Raw genomic sequence first — 6791 nt, forward strand, 5'->3', positions numbered from 1 at the left:
TTCAGGGGTGGGGAGCTTCAGGCCTGCCAAGATCCCGGAGTTGGATCTTTAGGGGATGAGGACAAGGATTCTGAAGCAGAAATGGACAGGCTTGCAGAGGGAGCCACCTCCAGAAGCACACTCAGGTGAACCTGCAGGGTCAGATGAAGCCCCTGCCCCCTGTCCACCAGCCTGAGGGAGCGGCACTGGCTTCCTCTGATTCAGAAGACTCTACTGCAGGAGACCCAGGAAGGCCTGAGGCTCCCTTGCTCAGCAGTCAAGCCCAGATAAAATGACCACTTGTGGAGAGACACCAGGTGGAGCCTCTGCAATTCTTGTTCCCCCACAGCTAGAGGCTTGGAGAAGTCAACCTTCCCCTCCAAACTGCCACTTCTTCAGACCAAGCGAGCTGCATGCAAAGCCAGCTTCTTCGTCCTCGTCCTCTCCTTCTGAGACCATATTGCTCAGCTTAGTAAGTCTCTATTAGGGCATCTTGTCAAGAAACAATGGCAGGATCACATTGTCACAGATTCTAAAGGACAAAAGGAGTTGGTGGGGGTGGGGGTGGGGAGAGAGATAGAAAGACGCTGATGGTGTTAAGTCCTGGGCCCCCCAAAGGATGCTTTTCCAATATATTCCGCCCTCTCCTGAATGGGTATGAATAAATCATTATTTTCTTAAAGGGAAGCAGCTGCTTTTTAAGAGGTGGAACAACCTCCTCGGTCTCCATGCAAGCTTTAGCTGCACATGCTTCAACTCTGAATCCCCCATTGACAAGCTGTGAGGCATGGCAATTTCTATACACCCAGTTACCCAAATCCTATTGAGTCTGCTTTTCTTGCACGAGCGGGTCTCAGAAAAGCCAATTCACTGCTCTTTTTGTCACCGGGGTTAAGTGGTTGTGTGTGTATGTGTGTGTGTTTGCGTATATGCAGTGCCACCACACAAGGGCGGGCAGCGGTGGGGGTGGGGAGAAGGGTCTTTAAGTCCATGAAAAGCTATATTTACATTGTCGACACCAAAGAACGATTTAGGAGATTCAACAGACGGCATGGAAAAGGCGGCCGATTGTTGCATTGACACTCCAGAAAGACCTCCTTCAGAACAGAAGAGCTGATTATGTCTCACACAGCCAGCTGCCAATTGGGGTGCAGGGGTGGGGGTGGAAAGCAAAGGTGCAAGTGGCATTTCAGTGCAAAAACGTGGGCTTCTTTCTGCAGCTCAGCTGCTGATCATGCCAGCCAGTGCAGCACCTTTCACAACATGGCAGAGTCCATGGGAAATCTCAGCAAAGATAAGAGAAAGCATGACACCTTAGAAGTAGTCTGTGGTTTTTAAAGACAGGCACTAGACAGACAGACAGACAGACAGACAGACAGATAGACAGACTTTAGATATTATATATTAGGTACCAGGCAAAAACGTTTTTATTTGCCAGGCCTTTGGCCCTTAACTTGGAAGCTATGCCTGTTGCCTCTTTTTGTGCTCATTCTTTTGGCGGGCTGGCTCTGTCTTTTTATAACTACAGTGGTACCTTAATTCGAACTTAAGAACTTAATTCGTTCTGGAGGTCTGTTCTTAACCTGAAACTGTTCTTAACCTGTGGTACCACTTTAGCTAATGGGGCCTCCCGCTGCCACCGCACCGCTGCAGCACGATTTCTGTTCCCATCCTGAAGCAAAGTTCTTAACCCAAGGTAATATTTTTGGGTTAGCGGAGTCTGTAACCTGAAGCGTCTGTAACCCGAGGTACCACTTTATTTATGGATGAGCATTTTAAGTTATTGCTTTATTCTTGTCCTTATGTTTGATTTTAATGTTTCTTGTTTTGCCTGTTCTTATATTGTAAGCCACTCTGAGACACCCTTAAATCTCAAAGCAATTTATTGTCATCCTTATCTGATTCTGAGGTTCTTTGCAATCTTATTGAGGTAGCTCCATCTCACCTGTTCCAAGTCATGTTACTTGTGGTTTAAATCTGGGGCTGCTCCAGAAAAAAAAAAACCTATTGGAAAGAGAAAAGGAATAAGAATTAAGAGGTTGACATTTCCTCCCCCCGCCCCCCCAATACAAATTTGACATCTCTTTTGACATTTGCTGTAAAAGAAGTCTCCTGTCATGGACATACTTCACGCCAACCGTATTCAAAATAAAATGTCAAAAATGTTGAAGTGAAATGTCACACTCTTCATGTATTTCATTCTCTTGACAAGTGGATGCCTATCCCCTCACCCCAGCACCTAACAATGGCTCCCAGTCTTCTTCCATCTCACTGTTGTGCTTCCATCCTTGTCTCCCTCCTTTTCTTAGCTTGCCAGCTCGACAAACCCCCAGATTTTGCTTTCAGTTAAGCCCCTCTGGGCAGCCCCATGCCATTTCCACCCACCCCCAAGCACAGATGTTGCATAGTCATATTTTGGCACTACTGCCTTGGCCTACGAATGATGGTTGTAAAAAAAGAAGTGTTGGGGCTTTAACATATTTGGAAACCGCTGCCCCCGAAACTTCCAGAACTCCACCCCATTCATTTCAGTGCAAAGGAAATGCTACGCAAATGGTGGACGGGAGTGGGGGGCATATTCAGTTATGAATAAGCAAATATGGCCCACATTTTCCTTCTCAGTGGAATTATCTAACATCCCTAGCTGAGATAGAGACCCACCCTCTCAACCCGCACCACTGCTGTTTACTCAATGGGGCAAGGGCAGGGCATCAGTAAGGTCAGGGTTGCATGGGTGCAGCAGAGGGGAATCAGATTGGCTCTGCCAGTGTGCCTTCACAGCTCCCCCCCCCCCCGGTTCTCTGCCCCACTCCAGCGCTGCCTAGGTAAGCAGACTCACCACTGGTGTCAGGAGGAGGGTGGCTCCTTGGCTCTGCCCCACAACACTGGCTGCTACTAGCCTACAGTTTCTCTACCTGCTGAGCAGTCAGTAGAACTCCTTGGGATCCCTGGCTAGATGTAAATATCTCTTTTGAACGTTTTGGATATGCACGGCTCGTCTTGTTGGTTGCCAAGGACCGAAATTAATTTATTTTTTCTAATGATCAATTATACACCCTGGCTTTGCTTGATGCTTAATGTGGGGTTTATGACAGAACAAATTTAAAAGCATTTTTATTGCACCCTCCAGCTGTATGGAAATTGTGATTTTAAGGCTCAGCACTGTAGTAATGCAGAAGAAGGAAAAAGCTGATTTTCCTTGATTGAGCAAAACATACAAACAGTGTGGGCTCGATTTGTTTCATAGTGATGGCCACCAACTTGGATGGTGTTAAAAGAGATGTGGCAGATTCATGGAGGAGAAGGCTACCAGTGATTACCTTAGGTCTGCTTCCCTTTTGACTGCAGCATCTGGGCTTGATGAGGCACATGCCCCTCACCTGTTCCAAGCCTACTCCAGCTGAGGAATCACACACCTCCTCCCAGAGCTAGCGAGTCTGGCCAGCTAGGGAGCTGGGCTCTGGGCCCTTGCCTGCCTCAGCTTCCTGGAGCACCCCTCTTGCTGCTCCTTACACCTCAGAGCCTGCCATATTTGTGAAGACAGGAGGCCCTCTGGCTCTGGTGATGGGTCCTGCTGCTCTGGTTCCTGTGTACTGACCTCCACCCTCTCGTTATCCTCCATCATCCTGTGAGTACTTCCTTCCCCATCCCCTGCTTGCCTCGGTGTGTCCCAGTCCTGGCTACACCCCTCGCTGGGATCCTCTTCCTCCTCCCCGTTGTTCTGCCAGTTCATGGCAGCTTACAGGCTTACCAGAGGTGTTTGGTTGGCCACTGTGAGGAGATGACGGTGGACTGGATGGGCCTTTGACTGTATCTGGCAGGCTGTCCCTGTGTTCTTATGCTTAGGTACAGGAAAGGATCTAAGAAAGCGAAGAGTTGGAAGGTCAGATTCATAAGGTGCCATCTAGCAGCAGCGTCATTATATGGATAGGGCACCTACCTTAATAGAAGCCTAGATGTGATCACAATAGACAGATGTTTTAAATGGTGTTAGATTATGTAATATTTTCAGTGTGGAATATTTACCCATTTTCAAAATAAACAAAAAAGAAAAAGCATGTATATTGCCTTGTTTGGCAGATTCATGCATATCTCAGCTTCTTCTTGGCCACAACCTGGAGCCTGGTACAGTAAAGCAGATCCAGCTACTGTGGAGGAAGAAAACCGAACACAAGAACACAAGAATTCCAAATTACTTTCCAAGACAATGCACAAACAGAAAGACAGCCATCTTGCAAAATATAGCACTTTTCCAAATTTTGCAATGCCAGTTCTCCAGCCCAGTAATGTGTACACAAATCCACACAAAACATGGATAAAAACACATATATTGGTGAAAATAACATACCAAAAAAAAAAGCATTATATTAGGAGAAATCGTTTGCAATCATGCATACATTGGTGGAAATTGCATTAAAATGTGTGTATTAGGGGAAATTCATACTATAATGCTGATGAATCTTCATAAGGACTTTTAAGAAATATGTTGCAAACTGATGTGGAACTTGAACCTAAGGGTGGAAAAATGAGAAACGGAAACCAACAGATTCACCTGCCCCTAGTTGCAGATGCACATGTGAATGGGATGTGCACTGCTCCTAAATATACATATTTTTGCAAATCAACTGTCCCAAATATACAGTCATATCTTGGCTTACAGATGCTTCAGGTTGTGTTTTTTCGGGTTACGGACCCCCGAAACCTGGAAGTACCAGAATGGGTTACTTCCGAGTTTTGGCAGTCGCGCATGCGCAGAAGTGTCGAATCGCAACCCGCGTGTGTGCAGAAGCGCCGTTGCGGGTTGAGGATGCTGCGGGTTGCGAACGTGCATCCCGCACAGATCATGTTCGCAACCCGAGCATCCACTGTAATGCATTTCTGTACATTATTTTTGCTAATATTGATTTATCTAATCTTTCTGTAATGAAGCGCCCAAATTGAACAACAAGAAATAAATGCACACAAACCCAATTTAAAAAATAACAGTGTTCTTGGTTCCATCGAGCAAGGCAGTCGCAAACCGGGAAAGGCTATAGCTCAGTGTCAGAGCACCTGCTTTGCATGCAGAAGGCTCCAGGTTCAAATCCCAGCACTTCCAGTCACTGCCAGTCAGTATAGTCAGTGTAGACAACAATGAGCTAGATGGATCAATGGTCTGGCTCAATTTAGGTTCATACCCCAAGAGTTCAGTGAGGGAAGATTTATCATGGGTTGAAAAGGTGGTGGACTAGTTTTGGGGGGATGGGGGTAAGCACAGGGAAATTAATCAGCTGTGAGAGACTCCCCTGGCCTGATCTGTTCAGCGCGTTTTCAAAGGATCCCTAAGCAGCCAAGTCTTTCTTCCCCTTCCCTGCTTTTCCTCTGAACATGCTGTATGAATTAGTGTCTCGACGAAAAGGATATTGTTGGTTCCTGTGTGGAGATAATAACCTCTGGTAGCGCCGGGAATTTCACCCATGCAGAGAGAATTTACCAAACTATTTCAGCCGTTGCTCCGTAGCCCTCGCACAGGGATCCATTTACTCTGCGGCCCAAACAACTTAATGGAAACAAACTTGCCACCAGGAAGTACGAATTTAGGGTGGAATGTTGCTATAATTGCTAAAAGCCCATGTTTCCACAAATCGAAAGCGGGCAGCCCTCCTCCTTCCAAGGCTACAGCTTCAAAGTAAACAGTGCTAAGCCGGGCCAAGAGATCTTGATGATCTCGATTCCCACCCACTCTCGACCCCTTTAACTGTGTGTGTGTAATCTATATGTGGGGGGGGGGGGAGGAGGGGGAAGAGAAAGAGGGCATATATATTTATCGGGTATAAAGCACATTTGATGGAAATGGAAGGTCAGTGAAGGACTAGGGAGAAGGGACACTTAAGAACATGGGTAGGCAAACTAAGGCCCGGGGGCTGGATCTGGCTCAATCACTATCTCAATATGGCCCGCGGATGGTCTTGGAATCAGCGTGTTTTTACATGAGTAGAATGTGTGCTTTTATTTAAAATGCATCTCCGGGTTATTTGTGGGGCACACGAATTTGTTCATTTCCCCCCCCCCAAAAAAAAAATAGTCCAGCCCCCCACAAGATCTGAGGGACAGTAGACTGGCCCCCTGCTGAAAAAGTTTGCTGACCCATGCTTAAGAACATAAGAACTTCTTATGGTCCATCTAGTCCAGCATCCTGTTCCCACAGGGGCCAACCCAGATGCCCACAGGAAGCTAAGAAGCAGGATTTGAGCACAAGATCACTCTCTTCTCCTGTGACAACTTCTGTTCAGAATATTGCTGCCTTCAACTGTGGAAGTACAGTAGAGCATATTGATAGCCCTCTCCTCCATGAATTTGCCCCAGTGGCGTAGCGTGGGTTGTCAGCACCCGGGGCAAGGCAAGTAATTTGCGCCCCCTAACCCATGGATTTGCGCCCCCTAACCCGTGGATTTGCCCTAACCCCAGATGTTGCGCCCGGTGCGGCCGGCCCCCCCTGCACCCCCCACGCTACGCCACTGATTTGCCCAGTCATCTTTTAAAGCCATCGAAGTTGGTGCCCATCACTACTTCCTGCGGGAGCAAGTTCCATAGTTCAACTGTGCTGCATGATGTTGCTATATTTCCCCCCACACCCCAGCTGCCATGTTGTGGCTTCCACAGGTTCATGCCAGGCAGATATTTAGGAGTGATGTGCCTCTGTTGCTACATCTGCCAGGACAAGCAGCACCTGTTTTTCCTGGTTGGTTGGTTGGTTAGTAGACTATGGGGCCCTCCAAACTGGTGGGGTTTGTATGTGGATATATTATCAGACTACAGCCTTTCTTCACATA

At 47.2% G+C, this 6791-nt stretch overlaps 1 long non-coding RNA gene across 1 annotated transcript; it reads left to right on the plus strand.

The window, feature by feature from the left end:
- Positions 1-6237: 6237 nt before the first annotated feature.
- LOC310768021 lies at positions 6238-6582 on the plus strand. Its single transcript, XR_014551161.1, has 2 exons — positions 6238-6323; positions 6490-6582. It is a non-coding gene; the product is annotated as an uncharacterized lncRNA (long non-coding RNA).
- The last annotated feature ends 209 nt before the right edge of the window (positions 6583-6791 follow it).

This window comes from Podarcis filfolensis (genome assembly GCF_964270895.1).
Source record: "Podarcis filfolensis genome assembly, chromosome: 8".
Lineage (NCBI taxonomy): Eukaryota > Metazoa > Chordata > Lepidosauria > Squamata > Lacertidae > Podarcis > Podarcis filfolensis.